This window comes from Halictus rubicundus, unplaced genomic scaffold (genome assembly GCF_050948215.1).
Source record: "Halictus rubicundus isolate RS-2024b unplaced genomic scaffold, iyHalRubi1_principal scaffold0177, whole genome shotgun sequence".
Classification (NCBI taxonomy): domain Eukaryota; kingdom Metazoa; phylum Arthropoda; class Insecta; order Hymenoptera; family Halictidae; genus Halictus; species Halictus rubicundus.
The window spans coordinates 453,407-474,472 of NW_027488718.1; the positions used below are offsets into that span (position 1 = coordinate 453,407).

The window sequence follows — 21,066 nt, forward strand, 5'->3', positions numbered from 1 at the left end:
TTGCGAGTGTATCAGTTCATCGATAACCGTTTAGCGATGCGTTACTCAAACGAACACAAGACCGATCTTATTTCCATTTATTACGAAAGTCGTCAATGTCTTTGAGAAGCTGTTCGTCATTACAAAGACCGATTTCCTGATCGCAGATGTCCATCTCGTTCTACCTATTCAAATTTAGTTAAAAGGTTCCGTGAATTAGGCAGTGTAGAAAATAAAAGACCTGTGAAAGTGAGAAGTGTAACAAATGAAGCAAATGCAGTCAATGTTCTTGGTGCAGTAAATGTAAATCCTTGCATCAGCACTAGACAACTCAGTAGAGAAAGTGGCGTTAGCCGAGCAAGTATCATGCGAATATTTCGATTACACAAATTCCATCCATATCACATATCGCTCCACCAAGAACTTCATGGAAGAGATTTCGAAAATCGCGTAAATTTTTGTGAGTGGGGTTTGAGGCAAATTAGAAATGATAGCCGATTTTTTAGTAACGTATTATTTACTGATGAGGCTTCCTTCACAAATCATGGTGAAGTTAATTTAAGAAATATGCATTACTGGAGTAATGCGAATCCACGATGGTTACGACAAGTGGATAAACAACGACCATGGACTATCAACGTTTGGTGTGGAATTTTGAATAATAAAATAATTGGACCCTTTTTTATTCCCGGCACATTAAACACAACTAGATACCTTACGTTTTTAGAAGAAACATTGCCCATATTTTTAGAAGATATTCCTTTAGAAATTCGTCAAGTAATGTGGTACCAACACGATGGCTGTCCTGCTCATTCTTCACGTATCGTGAAAGAATTTCTGAACAATAAATTTCCAAATCGCTGGATAGGACGTAATGGACACATACTATGGCCAGCTCGTTCCCCCGATCTAACTCCTCTTGATTTTTTTTTGTGGGGAACACTCAAAGATGATGTATATCGTGATCAACCGACTACACCAGAGAACATGCAAGAAAGAATAATTAGATCTTGTAGATCAATTCCAACAGAAACAATTGAAAGTACAATTGATTGCCTTGTAAAACGTTTAAATGTTTGTGTTATTGCTCAAGGTCATAATTTCGAACATTTAATTTAGTTCAAATAAAATGATTGCACATTTTGAAGTTATCATTGTGTGCGTGTGTGTGTGTGCTTTATCATAAATTTTCTAGTTCAAGGTCATTTGAAGGTCATAGTGTACCACATCATTGAACTCGTCTTGACATCAGCTACAACACTGTGAAGTTAAAAATATGTGGTGCTATTTGAAAATCATCGATGACCTTCAAAAGACCTTGAAAACGGCTACAATAGGAACATTTTTTTATATCACCATATTTGCCCCCTTTAACAGTACAACTTTTCTCTCTAACATTTTCTTCTATCTCTAATCCTAACGGAGCTATTTAGGTGGCCTGTTTGTCGTGAACCACCCGGTATATCTCTTGCATATTTTAAAGTACACTGTTCGTACATTTTCACATTCTTTTCACGTTCATACATTTCAAAATACAGTCCACTTTCATTCAAAATACACGTGTTCGCCAAAGACTCTCTTTCATTCAACTTCGACGCACAGCGCTGTGCGATTCCGGCTCCTCCTCATTCCAAGTATCGTTCGGTCGGCGACCTTTTCCGATACATAAAAGTGGTCCTTCGAGCCGGATGCGAAGTTGAAATTCACGGAAAATTTCGGAGTTCACACGTGCTCTCTCAAGATGGCGGACTTCCAACGGTAAGCCATGCTGCGACGGACGATCCTGCGGACGGTCGAGAACTTCCGGAAGATCGAGAAGGCCAACCTCACCACCAGCAAGGTCCAGGCGCGCCTCTCCTCTCTCGAAAACGCTTGGACTGCGTTTCGTGATGGCCACGTGCAGCTGCTCACCAACGTACCTGAGGATAACCAACGGAAAGTCCCTTATTTCGTGGACGATCACTTCCAGTCAACCGAGGATACCTACTTCAGCTCCTAGGATGTTCTACTGGACGCCCTCGATGACCTAAAGTCACACGTGAGTCCATCGTTGCATTCCCCAGAAACCGCCTCGACGAGTCTTCTCAAGCCTTCCGTCGCGCTTGCGCATCTTCCTCGCGTACCGTTAGCTCCGTTCAGCGGCGACTGTAACGAATGGGAGTCATTTCGAGATCGGTTCAAAGCACTTATTATGTCAAATCGCGAATTAACGGACTTCATGCGCATGCATTATTTAGTGTCGTCGCTCAAAGGGCCCCCGCTCGAAGCCCTCGGAAACATTCCGACAACCGCCGACAATTTTTCGACAGCGTGGCGCACTCTGACGTCGCGATTTCAGAATAAACGCCGACTAATTAAAATGCATCTGTCGAATCTGATCGACTTACCTGCGGTTAAGCGCGAGTCCGCAGCCGATCTGCACTCCTTGATTGATCGAGCGACCGTCGCGAACACATCGCTTCAGAAACTGGATCGCTCTCCAGAAGAATTGTGGACGGACATGCTAGTTCACTTAGTGTCGCGAAAACTTGATCCAGTTACGTCGAAAGCTTGGTTCCTCGTTTCTTCTCAGTCCGACACGCCAAAATAGTTTACCGAGTTAACGACTTTCTTATCCGCTCGCGCGCGTGCGCTCGACGAAATGTCCGTCGAATCCTGCGGTACTGTGACGCCGAAGTCGACCCCGTGCCCTCGCGTACACGCCGTCACGACCTCGCAATCTTCATCGCGTCCGAGCGTCTCCTTAGAATCGCGCCGTAAACCCGAGAATACGACAAAGACGAACACTCCGAGTTCGCAATCGTCTTGCCCACTCTGTCAATCGCGACACTGTCTGAGTTCGTGTCCGCGATACCTGGCCGAGTCTCCGGAAAAGCGACGCGAAATTGTAACTCGATTCTCGCGATGTTACAACTGCCTAAGCGAGCGACACGTCGTGTCCGATTGTCCGAGCAAATACAAGTGTCGCGTTTGTCAACAAACTCACCACACGTCTTTGCACGAAGCGTCGAATGGTCACGCGAATCCTGCCGATCCGTCGGCTCCCCGCTCTTCATCTCCTCTAGCTGGCTGCTCTGCTGTAGTATCGTTGTCTGCGACGACTCCCCGTCGCCCCCACCCCCCTCGCTCGTGCTCTTGGCTACAGCTCGACTCAAAATACATGCTTCGTCAGGCCGTACCGCGATTGTAAGAGCTCTTCTTGATGAGGGCTCCGAAGCCACACTGGTTACGGAGAGTTTAGCTCAACTGTTTCGCGCAAAAAAGACTCGTAGAAATGTCACGATTTCCGCGGTCAGCGAAGCTCACGTAGAAACTGTGCGATCGTCTGTCGAACTTCGCGTGAGTCCAGTACACTCGACCACTCCGTCGCTGGTCACAACCGCGTTGGTTATGCCAACTTTGACCGCCTATCACGCACACTGCACTGCAGATCCGTCTTCGTTCAAGCATCTGAACGATCTTCAGTGGGCAGACCCGGTTCCCACGAATTCCGAGCCCATTCAAATGATCCTCGGAGCGGATCTCTACGGCGACGTAATTCTCGACGGCTCGTTCGCTCACTTCCTCGACGCCAGGCCGAGCTCTGTCGGTCGAGAACTGTTCCGCCGCACGAACCTTCTGGATCCGTTGCATTCAACGCGACTGCTTTCCTTCGGAAGTCGAAGTGCTCCGCCTGCGCCGCACGCTCTCCCCAAAAAGTTCACTGTCAGCTCTCGATCCGGTCGTCGATGACGACGGAATCCTTCGGGTCGGTGGACGTCTTCGACACGCTCCGTTGGCGTTCAATGTCAAGCACCCAATCATACTCGCGTCACATCCACTGGTCCTCCGAATCGTCGAACAAGCTCAATTACGCTCTCTACACGCCGGTCTTCAATTGACCTTACATACGCTGCGGCAGACATTTTGGATACTCCATGCTCGCAGTCTGGTCAAGAGCGTCATTCACTCCTGTGTTGCTTGTGTCCGCGAACGGGCTGCTGTACCAGCTCAGTTGATGGGCCAACTTCCGACCCCTCGCGTCTCCCCTCCGTCCAGATGCTTTTCTCATTGCGGAGTGGACTATGCAGGCCCGTTTCAAACCCGCGCGTCATCCGGGCGCGGTATTACCTCGCGCGAAGCGTATATTGCGTTTTTTGTCTGTCTGGCCACTAGGGCAATTCATCTCGAGCTCGTCTCCGACTATTCTACCCCAGCCTTCATCCGCGCCTTTGATCGATTCTGCTCGCGACGTGGAATACCTTGCACGATGTATTCCGACAACGGGATCACGTTCGTCGGCGCGGACCGAGAATTATGTCGAGCGTACCGAGCGACCCTCCGGAACTCGGAATTTCAAAATAAAACCGCCAGCGACGGTGTAGCCTGCTATTTTATCCCTCCCTCCGCACCTCATTTCGGAGGTTTGTGGGAAGCCGGAGTGAAGAGCTCCAGCATCATATGAGGCGGGTTGTCGGTACTACAACTTTTACATTCGAGGAGTTTAGCACCTTGCTGTGCGCCATCGAATGTTGCCTCAATTCGCAACCTCTAGCGCCCTTGCGAGACTCTGTGGACGATTTTGATGTCCTCACACCTGGGCATTTTCTGACAGGCTCTCCGCTCACGGTACCCCCACAACCGTCCGTCCTCGATCTGTCCGCGAATCGCCTCACGCGTTGGCAGCTCGTCAGATCCGTGACGGAGCATTTCTGGAAGCGCTGGGTGAGCGATTACATAAACACTCTCCAGCAGCGAAGCAAGTGGCGACGAGAGCAACCGGGAATCGAGCTCGGGCAGCTCGTCTTAATCCGGAACCCCATGCTCCCCCCGTGCAAATGGGAACTCGGTCGCGTGAAAGCCGTGCACCCGGGAGTTGACGGTCGGGCCCGCGTGGTCACAGACAAGACCCCTTCCACCGAGCTGACACGTCCGATTGTCAAGCTGTGCCCGTTGCCAATTGCTTCCGCTCCCACTTAACTTGTACATATGCTTTCTGTACATATTTCTTTGCGTTAGTTCTAAGCTCTGCGTTAGTTTTAAGCTCTGCGTTAGTTTAAGATTGCGTGCGGCTAATTTTTAAGTTGTTCTGCGTGCGATGCGGCTGCGTCCGCTCGTCGCTGTCTTTGAAAGCAATGCTTCAAGGCGAGCGGTATGTACGCGATCACGCGAACGTTCGAGGTGGGGTCCTCGTCACGCGCTCCTCACCGAACGCGGTCTCTCGAAAAGCCGTTGCGCTAACTCGCGTAACCCCCGTCCTTCCCCTTCGGGATCTATCGATCGCGACCCAATTGTCGATCGTGGATCATCGCGTGATCCACAAGGACCAATCCGCGATTTCCAGGAAGGCAGACTCGGTCTTTCTCCGAAATCGGGTCCTGCTTCGCTGTTCAACCGTCGTGCGATACGGTCCTTTTTCTGCGCGCTTTCTAGTCGTTTTGGTTCAGACTCGTTATTCAACGCGTTATTCTTTGTACATATTTATTGTAAACTCCAGAGTACAGTGTTCATACTTTTCACGTTCATACATCTCAAAATACAGTCCACTTTCATTCAAAATACCCGTGTTCGCCCAAGACTCTCTTTCATTCAACTTCGATGCACAGCGCTGTGCGATTCCGGCTCCTCCTCATTCCTAGTATCGTTCGGTCGGGGACCTTTTCCGATACATATTTCGTATATACTTTGCATATATTTTGCATATATTTTGAGTATTAATTTTGCATAAAGATCCGATGTCTACTCATTAGTATTGGACAGAAATAACAAACGAACAAAACCAGACGAACAAGTGCGAATCCGAAAAAGGAAAATTTCAACTACCACTTCGTAAGATTCACCCCTACCCGATACAATGCGGAAGAAAAGGAAATGTGGACCGCAAGGACTAACGAGAACAGAATACCTCTTATCAACTCCATCCGATAACCATGACACGGAGTCAAAATCTAACCAAGAAAATAATTATTCCTCTGAAATCCCTGACCTGGCAGAGATTCAGGTGGAACCGCCCAGTGTAATACGACAACCACACAGAGACTTGCAAATCCGAGAAACTCACGAATCACTGTATATGGCCAAAACACACAGAATAATATTCGTAGACATGAACGATAATCCTATCGATAAAGGAGCAGAAGAATTAATGGATTGTTCGGAAAGTAATTTCGTTCTTTCCCAACAGAGGACATAATTGTATTTTTTCGCAGCCAACTTCACACTAAAGCCGCATTGTTATTATACATTTTGACAGCTGATACAGCAAGGCTTGTTTGTGAAAAATTTTGTTTGATTCTGCACAGTAGGTTTTGGTTGGTACCCTTTCAAATATGTTAAGTGAAAAGCGGCATTTTCGGCATATTTTACTTTTTTACTATCGAAAAGGCAAAAATGGTGTTCAAGCAAGAAAAAAATGATCCGATGTGTATGGAGAAGATGTATTGACAGAATGCCAGTGCGAAAACTAGTTTGCAATTTCGATCTGGCAATTTTAATATTGAAGATGCACCACGTTCTGGAAGGCCACTTAAGGATCAATTTTCCCAGGTGGCCTTGAACAATCGATAGTACCGCTATAACGGCCGCTAGAAGAAGCTAAATAGTAACATTTTCGTCCAGTATGGGGAGCTGGGTGCACTTTCCACATTCAGTGTCGAGTGGCATTTTCCGAGTATCCTCTCTGATTCGGTCGCATGATCCCTGACAATAGAGGCGATCTGAGCACGCGTGGTCGACATCGTAAACAACGGCGCTGCCGTAGCTTCGTTCGAACAGCCGTGCCGCGGCACACTCGCGCACCGCCAGGTTGGCGCGTACGTGTACCGATGAGAATAGCAAGGGTCCGGGATGTCGTGTGGCCAACAACGTAAACACGTTGCCTCGACACACTCACACACCGCCAGGTCGGCGTGTACGTGTATGTCATTTCGGGATAATGCAAAATGGCAGAGTTGGGCAAAATATTTATCTAAATAAAAATTTCGAATAACTAATAAAACATAAAAAAAATTTTATTCCTCCTTAGAATGTTCGAATAAAGAAAGTATCTTTATTCGACGAGAATTTATCCGACGAATCAAGATAATTTTTTTTATTCGAAAAAAGAAAAATACAAACAATCTTACATTTATAAAAAGAATAAACATATAAACGTGAATATAACAGAATATAAATATAAATAGACGAAAAAAATATAAATATCATAAAATATATAAAAAAGAATATAAATAAATTACAATTTTAAAATAATTAATAAATTGTAAAATTAATGATGCGGCTGCCATGGCCGCCTCTTCAGTGGGAGTTCCTTTTGATACTCCGCATCAGCTTGTTCTGAAACATGTAAAATGTAAATTAAAAAGAAGCAAACTAACAAATATTTTGTTATTTAGTATAAACATATGTGGCTTCGGTAACTCACCAATAGTGGCTCGTCGAATTCTTTCTCTGGCTTTCCACTATCGCCTCGGAATGTGGGTGAGGCGGAGAGCAGTCGACCAGTGTGGTCCTTCATCGTCTCGACGACGAAGCAGCCCATATGATTCGTGGCTGCAACTGAAACAGAAATCAAATATACAAAAAGAGAAAAATGTTGAAATCCACACGACAGTGTGAAAAGTAAAATTGCATTTCTCTACTTATATTATCAGCTGATGCTGCATCCATTGTCGCCTCGGAATTTCAGATTGTGTTCTTGATTCGGTCATTGTTACCATGCGGGAATCTGTAATCTGACAAATGAAAAATGTCGCTGAAATGAATCAGCGATTCTGCACACTTATTTGCATGTGTGCAGTTCGACGTCGAACAGCTTTTGGATCACATACCATCCTTGGGCTGTAATTGTAATAACTTTACAATTTCATATTACCAGCTGATCGAGTCAGTGGTATTGCACTAGTATGTGCAATTCGACGTCGAATAGTTGCAACTGTATAATATTTGAATATTATTTTCATTCGCTGATGGAATCAGCGATACTGCACACTTTTTTGCATGTGTGCAATTCGACGTTGAACAGCTTTTGAATCATATACGATCCTTGAGCTGTAATTTTAATAACTTAAAAATTTCTTATTACCAGCTGATCGAGTTAGTGGTGCTGCACTAATAAGTGCAACTCAACGTCGAACAGTTGCAACTTTTCTTTTTCTTTGTGAATTTTGTATTGATTCGATAATATATTGGGGCTCCCGAATGGACATGCCTCTCGTATATCTACTGTCAACTATTTCGGGCAACATACAATCTATATAAAAGCGCGTCAATTTTGGCTCCAGTTTATGTTGCCAAAATTCGTCGTCTTTGTGAACTTTAATTGACTTTATACCTTTCCTCGTCCATATACAAAAGAGGCAGTACTTTCTGGCAGTGATATGTAATTGCTCTTGTACTTGGTAGAAGTACGCGTGGTTTTTATTCATAACGCAGCCAGTCTGTAAATATTTTACTTACTGCTTCTATTGTTGATATTGCCTCTTCTGGTGTAACATTTTCCGCAGTTTGTGGGCACTTTATCTCCACAATGCCGTCGTCATCGATTACACCATCTGGCGATGCTCCCAAATAGGGAATCGATGCATCGATAAAAAGACCACATGGTCTAATTTCGATGTTTTCCTTTCTGGACAATTCTTCGCGAGCTGTGTCTTCATTCTGCTTCACCCAACTTCCGTCAGCCACGACGGGAATGTGTGGAATTCCACATGCTAACACGTCGCCTCTTCCAACGGCTAGTCTTTTCTCCTCTTCAGCCGCTGCTACCATTTCCTCTTCCGCAGTACGCATTAATTTCTCCACGATCTCGTCATGGCATTTGCTGTATCCCTTCGTTGACATACCGGGGACATTGATGGCAGTGAGGAATCCTCCCATTTGTGCGTAGCCGCCTCCGTTGAGAATTGTTCCTGCCACTGCATTCCGATTGATATTGTTACGAGCCAGGGCTATGAGCGACGCTTTTCGTTCTCAGAAAAGAGATTAGAAATTCTAATCGAAATAAACGTGGAGAACGTCTCCATACGTAACAATATCCATGACCTGAGGATCATCAGGTTGACTGTGGATATCGGCTTTATAATCGCACATCATGCATTTCACGGTCAGGGTGGTCTGCAACCCAATTCTCTTCATACGTATTATGTTCAAATGCTCCATCGAACAATCTAATGTTTCGCAATGTTCGCTTATGCGTTTCATTTCTTGAAAAATATGACGAATGTCCACGATGCTGAGAGATCCGTCCGGAAGACACAATTCTTCCTGTGGGTCGACCGTCGTTTCTCTTTGCACGACGAGCTGGTGGGCCTGCACCTCCGCTTCTTCCTTCAGAATGTCTTTGATGGTTTTTCCACGTTTAGCTATTTTTTTTTGTCATTTCTTGACTATGCCCGACGTCAGAAGAGGTATTCCGTAATATTTCCTTCTCTTGTCCACTTGATGACGGCGTTATACTTTCCATCGTGGATGGCTCGACCGTCGTTTCGTTTTCCTCGACGAAGTGCATTTCTTTGTCGGTGGCAGTTTGCTCCCCGAGTTCTTCAACGTTATCGATTTCTTGTGGAATTTCTTGACTACGCCCGGCGTCAGAAGAGGTAGTCCGTAATATTTCCTTTTCTTGTCCACTTGACGACGGCGTTACATTTTCGTTGTTCATCATAATGTTGCGAACTTCCAAGTGTCACAACACTTCTTATGCGGTCGGTACTTCTCGAATACTGTCGCTCTCGCGCCTTCTTCTTGACTCTTCGTTTTAGGGCTTCGGTACTTCTTTCTTGAAAACGATCTACGCACTTCTTTCTTGCCGTCTTCACGGGTGTTTTCCCCTCCAAACAACCACCGAAACTCCTTTCAGGATGCAACTCCAATTACCGCAAAAATCAATCTGCAGTAATGTGGGAGCCGGTGCATCGCTTTTTGTGGACCGGTCGGGAAAGGGGGTACCCTCCTGGGGGACGTATCCCCGCGAGGATACCACTTCCTCCCCCGAATACCTGGGACCGTTTCTTCCACAAATGAAAGGAGTTCGATGCGTTGGTACAGAGACCACACCCTCGCCTTCTGTGACGACACGTCCTCTTCACAACGAAACAGTTATTTCAAACTCTCATTCATTATTTCCGAATGAAACGTATCCTCCACTTTCTCATGATGTCCATTTAGCAATGAATAATAACTGTTTTACGATGCAGCGTTCAATTGAAATAATTTTAATTTCGCCTTATCATTTTTAAAAACAGGTCTGTAAGAGAGAAACTGTAGAGAAACACCGCATTTGTTTAAAATAATTGCAGAAACGCCCAAAATCTGGCCCAAGTACGATTTTTCGAAATACCATCTGAAGTTTTACAACTACTAACAACTGTGTCAATAGAAAATCAACTTATTGAATTTGATTCTCAGTATAAAACATACTACAAACAAACAGATTGAAAAGGTATTGGTAAAATTGTGCACAAAAGGTTCCTCCTCACCGATTTTGATAAAATTTAAATATGTTGTAAAACTCTACATTCTGAACAACTTTTTCATATAAATGTAACCGCCGCTCAGCCTTAGTTTCTATATTCTTATATAAATACATAAAACAATTTTTTTAATACTTTTATATTTCCTTCACGAACGGTTAATTAAAATGTTAACCCTTAGCACTCGAATGGTGACTGTTAGGCACCACGAAAAATTGCTGTATCTTTATTAAAAATATTTTTTACATTATTACATTTGATTGTATTTAATAAATTACTAAACATTTCTGTATTGTTCGAGTGAATTGTACTATTTTCGTATGTATAACATAAAAATATATATATATAGAAGAGCAATATTCTAGGTGGGAAGAAATGTTTCGTTTTGGAGTTAAAATAGCTTCGAGTGCAAAGGGTTAACCTAACATTACATTCGTGATCACGTGATCAGCGACCATCAAAACCTCAGTACATGGTATTTTTAGAAAGGTTTATAATGTTCTTCTACTGTTTTTGATGCTTGGCCAGCTTTTGGTCGTTTTGCCACACTGTCATTTCCCCTTTGACTTCCCTATTCCCCCACCATTAAAAATGTGAATTACCAGAACCAGTGACATTGGCGTGTGCATGCAAACTGTGAGTGTAACGGAGATACAGTCACTCACAAATAATATTAGGACACTTTTAAAAGGACGATAACTATTTTAATATTTGTGGGATGAATGGGTTCCTTGTGCGTGCGGACGACTAGATCATGTTTAGACGGTCCGGCGCACAGTGTGGACAAATCGCCTGTTTTCGGCACTTGTCGTAGTTATAGAGGAAATTTTTTACAGACAATTATATTTACCAATATAGTTTATAAGTTAAACAAAAAAAAAATTTGTAGGAAAAAATGTATTATTATACATTAACAAATGTATTTTTAAAAACTAACAAGTTTAGATCAAAATTAATAATAAATGAACCATATGTAAAATTAACAATAATAAACTTAAACAAATTATAATACTAGTGAATAAAATTAATAAACTCAACAAAATGCTATCCGAGCATGCTGCTGCTGCTTCGCTATCCGAGTCATTCTCAGTACTTTGATTGCGACTCAAAAACATTGACTCTCGTGATCTTGCACATTTCGATCTATCCTTACATTCTTATTACATTTTCAATAGTTATAAAACATATATTAAAAACAAATTAAAAATACATAAAAATGATTGATAGGTCGACGTACTCAGCAGAGCCCGCGGACGTCCGTCAGCTGTTACGGTGACGACAGTTTGCTTTCACTTTTTTTTTTCGGCGATCAGCTTAGAACGTCGATCCCCCCCCCCCCCCCCCCCGCGATGGTGGAGCTACTCGGAACACCTATGATGCTCACGGGGGCGGCAACGCGCCGGATCAGTCGATGTCACATGTTTATTGTTGTATGAAATTACGTTGTATATATATGTATATACAGTGACTCCCACTAATACTCGGACAAAATCGCATAACTTTGCCAATATTGGACAGCACTACTTGAATTTTTTTGAGACGTTAGAACAATTACTACGCTACATAACGTGAAAAAAATGTTTGATTAAAATTGCATTTGGTCGAAATTGCAGAGAAAGTACTAAAAGTTGTATTTTGCAACTTTTTTATGCGCGCTTATATTAAAAATGTAAAAAATACGTTTTGTTCATCTGTATCAATTATACATATTCTGAATATTTCATCTAAATCGGTCAACGTTGCAATGAGCTACAAACGTATAACGATGACAGCAGGGTGAAAGTCGCAGAATTTTGGTCTTGTCAGGGAATTTCACCCTTATATTATCATTTTAAAACATCTGTAGCTTATTGCAACGTTGACCGATTTTGATGAAATATTCAGAATATGTATAATTCATACAGATCTACAAATCGTACTTTCTAAATTTTCAATGTAAGTCCACATCAAAAAGTTGCAAAATACTGTAACGAGTCCGTTTCCCGGCGGATCTCGTACAAACGGTTCCTCGCGGCCGGATTTGGCTCGCCGTGCCAGGGTTCGCGGCGGGATAACGCGAGGGTTACGGCGGGACACGGACGGTCGGGCACAGGTGGTTAATGACGCGACTCGGCTAAACGTTCATCACTGTCCCGGCTTCGCGGTTCGGAGGTCGGCGGTCGCGATTCAGGTCTCGCGCGCGTGTCGGGTCACGGCGGGGTCTTGGCCGTATGCAGCGGCGTTTCCGGACCAGGGCAACGTCGGCGGACGGAGAGCCCGTGCCCCTGGACGGCCGGCGTTACGCCGGTCGCGGGTGGTTCGCTCTCCGAGGGTGTAGGGTGGAGGCGGAGACGTCGGGTTAACGGGAAAGAAGGGTACTTACCCTGGTTCCGGTCCTCGATCGCTCGGCGTTCGGGTCGGCTCTCCAGGCGGTCCAGTACGCAGCGGCGTATATCGGGGTTCGCGGGTTGCGGGGAAATTCGGCACACTCGCGGTTCGATTTCCGCGGATTCAACAATACTCTCGCGAATCGGGTCGGCAGGCGGCTTCTCGGCGTCGTGAAAGCGCGAGTCCGGTCGTATTCGTGCGGTCGGTATCGGCGGCTAGAATTACGGCTCGGGAAAAACACGTCCTGTCACGGTGACGGCGGAAAACCAAAGAGAGCGTTTTCCGGCTCGTCTCTCTCGTCTTGCTAGGCGAGGGGGTGCGGTGCGGTACGGTTCGCGGCCGGCCTTTCCGGTGTCGTCACGCATCCGGCGCGACGGTGTCGCATCATGGCGGGTTCCGGTTCCCGCCAAGATCGGTTCGGTGGTGCGGGGCTCGCGGGTACCGGCGGATCTCGGTATCCGTCGGTCGCGTTCGGGGGTTCGAGTTCGGGGCGCGTACAGCTAGGAACAGGCCTGGCGCAGCCAGGTCTGTTACAATACAACTTTTAGTATTTTCTCTGCAATTTCTGTAAATATTTTTTTTCACTTTATGTAGCAAACCAATTGTGTTACATAGAATCAATCATTTATTTGTAGTTATATGACAATGTAACTTTTTCATACAGCAATAAACAAGTGACACCGACTGATTGACGGGTCCGGCGCATTGCCGTCCCCATGAGCATCATAGCTGTACAAAGCAGCTCGAGCATCGGGGGGGGGGGGGGGGGGATCGACGTTCCCAGCTGATCGTGGAACAAAAGTGAAAGCAGACAAAAACAAACCGTCACCATAACAGCTGACGGACGTTCGCGGGCTCTCCCGAGTACATCGAACTCGCTCGGGTGAGTGTGTGCGTGCATGCGTGAGCGGCAAAGATGTGTTGGCGCAGCATGCCCGCGAAAACGTTAGCTTTTTTCACGTCATGTTGTAAACTAATTGTTCTAACTTGTCAACAACATCCAAATCGTATGATGCAATATTAAAATAGTTATTGCCCTGAGTGTCCCAATATTACTGTCAGCGACTACATTTGTTTTGTTTCTTTGTCTGTGTGGTGCAGCAGAATACTAGTGCAAAGTTTTTATAAAATCACTTAGTGTTCCTCTGTGTCAGAAGAACTCAAAGCGAGGAACTCAAAAATTAATCTAAATGTAATCCAAATTTATTTGTTTGAGAAGTTCACGGGGTATATAGACTATTTGTCACTTACCTATTCAGCTGTCATTTTCTTCTGCTGTATCTTGTGGTTGAGCTCCGAAGTCTTTTAGAGGATACAGCCGCCTTGGCTGCTCGCTAGGTCGCCATTTTTCCCGCATGCTCAATAGAACACGATTCACCACACTCCATTTTTACACAATCTCCACACTTCTCCACACAAACTCCAAACTATACACACTCGCGTCAACACAAGTCCGTACGTAAACTTATTTTTCCGCGTTGTGTATAAATTATTTAACGAATGAAACAGGAATGATTCGCACGCGATGCGAACGCGTTCCTGTCCATCAGTAAACTGAACGAAACAAACAACGACGCAACCAGATGTTGCCACATGCGTCATCGCCCCCCCCCCCCACCCCACTGCCAGCAAATGTAACTTGGCGACGCTTGAACCTACCTCACTGATTCCGTTGGTGCACCAACAGGTCTTGCGCTCTTGATTTGTTTATCTGTGTATACTGAAATATGTGTTGTATTTTTTAAATAATTTTTTTTTATTTTTTCGGTATAGCCACCTAAGATGATCAAAAGTGACCCCTGAATCAAATTGATTTTTAGTCACACCGTGCCCAACAAAAAATTACGAAAAAATTCATGGATATTCTACTTAATAGCATACAGGAGTGAGATTTTTTCAGAATTTTAGGTGGAAAAATCGATTTTGACACAAATCCGAAAGCATAAAATTCCCGATTTTATATCGAACTTCTCAGTTGACCCCGCTTATATTATTATGTTCGCTGTGTCTTCGTTGTGATTATTAATGTGTATTTTTTATAGTTTTTTTGGATTATGCAAACATGTTTGTTGAAAAAAATTGGACATCTCCAAACATTCGAAGAAAGTGCGTATTTCGTATTGAAGTTTCAGAGATACTGGTTTTATAAAAGTAGTTGGATATTATTGAAACAATTGTTCTAAATTCTTTTTAGAATTTTGTAAATTGCATGAAAATGAATTTTCTCGTTGCCTTTTTTCCTGTTTCCAAGCGTATTATATGTTAGCGTCAACGCATTTTTAACGAGAGATTTTGGTGGGATGGTCGAAGGGATGTTTATTCCTTGACAGACTTATGGCAGGGCTTTATAATGTCTGTGGCCCGTGAGGCTAAACAGTCCTGGCAGCAGAGATGGGCAAAATATTTATCTAAATAAAAATTTCGAATAACGAATAAAAGATAAAAAAATTTTTATTCGTTATTCGAAGGTTCGAATAAAAAAATTATCTTTATTCGACGAGTATCGAATAAATAATTTTATTCGACGAGAATTTATCCGACGAATAAAAATAATTTTTTTTATTCGAACTTCGAATAATTTTTTCATCTTTTATCTGTATCTTTTATTCGAAGGCTTCGAATAAATCTTCGAATAACTTTTGCCAGCTCGACGAATAAACGGCGACGGCGCCCGACGAGGACCGACGAGGACCGACGAGCGCCGAACGTCGAAGACCCAGCGACTGCCAAACGGCATACAATGTAAGCGGATGGAGAATCGCGCATTATTGGCAATTTATGGTTTTATGTTTTTAATCAGAACAATATTGTTAAGACGAATGAGTTGTAGAGTTTGTTCCGATCGAAATGAGACCAAACACGACATCATTTGGACTGTCTTTAATGACATTGTAATTTTTATCGTAACATTACGTATCAGTGAAACTTGTTCGATTACACTCGAATTTGACCTCATTTTCATCAGGAAAATCCCCTCCATTCACTCGTCACAATTTTATGAGGATATGTTGAAAAATCTAAAAGTTTAAACTTTCATTCGTGCGCGATTCTCCATCCGCTTACATTGTATGCCGTTTGGCAGTCGCTGGGTCTTCGACGTTCGGCGCTCGTCGGTCCTCGTCGGGCGCCGTCGCCGTTTATTCGTCGAGCTGGTAAGTTATGCGAAGATGTATTCGAAGCCTTCGAATAAAAGATACAGATAAAAGATGAAAAAATTATTCGAAGTTCGAATAAATCCGCTTCGAATAAAAAAAATTAGCATTATTCGTCGAATAAAATTATTTATTCGATACTCGTCGAATAAAGATAATTTTTTTATTCGAACCTTCGAATAACGAATAAAGATAAATTATCTTTTATTAGATTCGTTACTTAAATAATTTTTTATCTAAATAATGCCCAACTCTGCCTGGCAGCAGGCGACGCGATAGCTGATGACTATCTAATGTCTAAGCATTGACTGTTTATTGACGGTGAGAATGTTTAGAAAAGGCAAGCGACCCGACGTCGTATTGTCAAAGATAAGGGACTCTTTGTGCTGAAGGATCTGGCCACGGAGTGGGGAAGGCTATGCCTTTTGGTAAGAGGACCATGATGAACCACACGGCACTTACCCCAGAACCTTGGGACCAGGAACTCCTAGTTTCTAACATATGAGATAATAAACATTTTTATATTCGAAAAAAGAATGTACAGACTTAAAAATGCAATATAAAATATTTTATTTGCCCTATATTTCAATATATCAACATGACTTCCAACAGTTTCCTCATTTTGAAAATAATATCTAACTACTGAATTTTTATAAAACCAGTATCTCTGAAACTTCAATACGAAATACGCACTTTCCTCGAATGTTTGGAGATGTCCAATTTTTTCAACAAACATGTTTGCATAATCCAAAAAAAAAACTGTAAAATATACACATTAATAATCACAACGAAGACACAGCGAACATAATAATATAAGCGGGGTCAACCGAGAAGTTCGATATAAAATCGATTTTTCCACCTAAAGTTCTGAAAAAAATCTCACTCCTGTATGCTAGTAAGTAGAATATCCATGAATTTTTTCGTAATTTTTTGTTGGGCACGGTGTGACCAAAAATCAATTTGTTTCGGGGGTCACTTTTGAACATCTTAGGTGGCTATACTGAAAAAAAATTATTTAAAGAATGCAAAATATATTTTCGTAAACATTTTTGAGAAAAATTTATAGTCCAAATTTCGCTTTAATGAGTTTGTTTGGCGTCGACCGAAGGTCGGAGTCGCCGGGGGCCGGGACCACTCAGAAATGAGCGCGCGAGGAGGCAAGGAGAGACGGGAGAATTAAACCCTTGTCCTTCGGGAAAATGCACTTTATTTTTACTCGGTTGCACGGCGCACGAAGTGCGAGGCACTCGAGGGCGCGAGAGAGAACGCGCGCACGAGAATCGCGAGCCGGCGAACGTACGGAGATCTTGCGCGTGCAAACTTCTGCCGTCGGATCGCGAAGAGGAAATCTTGAGCGGCACGAAAAGCGTGCCGCCGCGAGACGGAGATCTTCTACGCGGACGCCGGAAATCTTGTCGCGAAGCAGAGTGCACGCAACGCGGCGCGGGAGATCGCGAGAATACTGCTACCGAAATGATGCGAAATCGCGAGAGTCTCAGAGCGCGAGAGATGAGAATCTCTACTTATCGAGACGAGAGCGGACAGACGAGCAAACGTGCTAGAGCGATACCTTGCGATTGATGAGCGTTCAGAACGTTAAGAGAGCGAGAAGGCATACGCAGGTGCCTTAAATAACAAAGACCGTCGAATGTGGAGCACCGTGATTGGAGCTCGTACATCGGACGATCGTTGTTTGTCTCAATTTGAAGGATTCAAGCTGTGAAACTCGGCCAATGAGAATTGAAACGGTTGCTACGCGGTGTCGAGCAACGGCGACACGCGCTCGTGCCGCGTGTTGACATACGCGACAAAAACCGTATGAAATAGCGGTCGCCAGTTAGACAATAGGCACCGAATTCCACAGCTTGAATCCTGAACAATGATGTTTCACCAAGAGGCAGGACGGTTTCCTATTTCCATGGTATTGTAAACGGGAGATACCGACAGTTTACCTAAGGAACCGTGAAGGCCCTAAAAACATTTTTTTTGTGCCATGCACAGCAGGGAACTGTCAACGCGCTCCCGAAAGGCCATCTGGAAATGGTCAAACGCTCGAGATAATGACCCCACCGGGGCGAGCAGAAATATAGTCGAGAACACTGAAGCTCCGTCGACTCAAACCCTACACCCTGGTTTCGAATCTAGCGGCCAAACGTACACGGTCTCTTCCCGGTCTTGTGTGGGCCGACCTTAAGTCGTCGGCATCCTCGTCGGCGTCGACCGCCTCAACAGGCTCCTCGACGACCTCAACGTCCGCGAGCAGCGAGGCCTCGTTGGAATCGTCGACGAAAGAGGATCGAGCGATCCTGAGCCAACGACAAAGGAGAAATCGTACCAGAGCGCCACAGGACCAGCGCCAGGAACGAGACGACGAGCAAGAGCACGAGGAGGAGCAGGCTGGCTAGCACCAGCAACAGCAGCAACGAGTGCGCAGACACCACCACTGCCGGCAGCAGGAGTAGCCTAGCAGCCCTACTAGGAGCTCCGAGACTTCCCAAACCACGTTGACGTCCCCGAGGACCGCCGGTTCCAGGAGGAATTACCAGCTGGAAACTGCTGAAAACATATATCGCGCAGACCAAGTCCGGGGAAAATGCGACGACCGGGCCCTGGAATGCTGGCAGAGAGTCCAGCACGTTCCTGAGTAGCCAGCGAAACGAGCTAAAACATCTAAGTAACGCGGCGCTGGCCTCCTTGCTTCGGGGATACACATTAACAGGTGATCAGCTGGCCCATCTTGGCTACCCGGTCGAGTGTAGCTATTACCCTGGCTACGCTGCGGTTGTCAACCATCACCAACATCCCCTGGGCTACCGGGCACGCACCTACCATCACCTGAACCACCTCCATAGTGGAGAGCGAGGTCGACAGCGGGAACTATAGTGGAAGCTCCGTCGACAGCTCTGATCTAGAGCAGGAGAGCGCTTCAGATAGCGATAAGAGCTCGGATATCGGCGATTCCTCTTCCTCGTCGCCGTCGACGCACTCATCCTCGTATTCGTCCTCATGCTCCTCGTCCGGCTACGGCTACCACCAGTACTAGGAAAGGTCGAGGAGCTATTGAACCCCCGAATCGTATAAACTTGTCGTCGAAGAGAGGCAGTGCGCGAGGTGCCTCAAAAATTTCTACGTCAACCGGCACGATGGCGAATACCTGCAGGAGGATCGGTTCGTATACCATTGGGGAAAGTTCCGGAGCGGAATTGTGAACGGGCTGCAAAGGAACGCCTGGGAGTGTTGCCAGGACCGGAACAGTTCCAGAGCATGCACCAACGCCAGAATGCATGTTTGGACGGGCCTATCTTCAGGATACAATTGACCGCTGGAGGGGTACGTGTGTACTCAACCTGCCGGGATCGTGCCCTCCGATGGAAACTACGGTGTCTTCGCTCTGGACTGCGAGATGTGCTTCACGCGGCGCGGACTCGAGCTGGCTGAGGTAACTGTGGTCGATATGAATGGAAATGTGGTCTATGACACGCTGGTCAGGCCCGATGCAGAGATTGTCGACCAAAATACCAGGTTCAGTGGGATCACGGCGAAGGATCTCTTGAGGGCATCGAAACGTCTCAGGGGCATGCAAATGGACCTCATCAGCTTCGTCCACGCTGAGACGATCCTGATCGGTCACGCCCTGGATTATGATCTCAGAGCCCTCAGAATCCTTCACTCTACTGTGATCGACACATGAGTGGCGTTCCCTCACTTCCTCGGCTACCCGTTCCGCTGCAGCCTGAAGACACTCGCGAGGACGGTGCTGCGACGAGAGATACAGACAATGGAACACGACTCCGTCGAGGACGCCAGGATCGCCATCGATTTAATGTTGAGGGCAGTGCAGCATGACTTCTCGTAAAACCTACGGGAGCATAGACACTATAGAGATAATGAGTGTGAGAGAGAGAGAGAGAGAGAGAGAGAGAGAGAGAGAGAGAGAGAGAGAGAGAGAGAGAGAGTGAAAGAGAGAGAGAGAGAGAGAGAGAGAGAGAGAGAGAGAGAGAGAGAATGTGTGTGTGATTATTTATGTACTACTGGGTAACGAGAGAGTACACGATGAGAACAAACTGTCGGAAGGCCTGTCCGAAGGCCTGTCGGAGCCAGAGGACCCTAATTGCGACTACCATCGACGCGATCTCGAGGTGTCTTGATGCACCGCGTTGGTCCTCTCGTTAGCGCCCAACCTCCTCTACTACGGTCTCCGTTAGTCGTCTCCTTCGACTATTTCTTTTATCCACGTCTCGCACGACCCCGTTTTCTCTCTCCGTCGTTCGTCGATGGTTTCCGACGCAGACACTAAAATGGCGCTAACGAGAACACACGAGGGACGCAACATGCGTGCAACTCTCTTCCGACGGTGTTCAGTTCCAAGTGAAGTCTGTGGTACGTTACATATACCGAAAAAAAGAAACTAAATACAGTCCCAATCTCCGCCTCTTCGGGAACGCACGCACTTCGTCGCTCGCACACAGATCAACTCTAAACACGTTATTCATGCGCTCAGTCTCGCGTACCGTTTGTTCTGCTCGCGCGTCGCTATCATCACCGTCATCACCATAAAAAAAAAACTTCTCGCTAGATCATCGCGTACACAGCAACCGAGAACAGGAGATCTCCACGGCTCTCGAATCGATTCTCGAAATTTCACTTTTAGCTCTCACAGTTTTCGATTTCTTTTCTTCATTTTTTATCTGCAAAACGAGTAGGTAGTCTATACCGGTTCTACCTCAATAGGCGAGGGGGTTATTCTCTTGCGGGGCGATCGCGGTTTCTAACTCAATGGGCGAAGGGGTCATTCTCTTGCGGGGCTATTGGAGGGACCGCTCCGCCGCCGCCGAGGTATCGCCTTGCGGTTTCTGTTACCGGGATGGCGTTTCTTATCGCTGCATCAGGATTTCGGATTTCCGCTGAAGTATTTCATTATCGTTGCAGCCGTATTCTGCAATGTGATTTGACCTTGAAGGTTGCGATATATTTCCATGGGAGATAGAGAGAGAGAGAGGTTGTTTCACTCTCTCTCTCGCTCTTCCGTCTTCTTGCCGCGCGGCCATTTATTCGCTCTTGCTGCGCGGCCACTTTTTATTATATTTCGCGGGAGATAGAGAGGCTGTTTCTCTCTCGCTCTC

At 45.4% G+C, this 21,066-nt stretch overlaps 1 pseudogene; it reads left to right on the forward strand.

Moving 5' to 3' along the window:
- The first annotated feature begins 1,744 nt into the window (after nucleotides 1-1,744).
- On the forward strand, nucleotides 1,745-20,103 carry LOC143363943 (uncharacterized; annotated as a pseudogene).
- The last annotated feature ends 963 nt before the right edge of the window (nucleotides 20,104-21,066 follow it).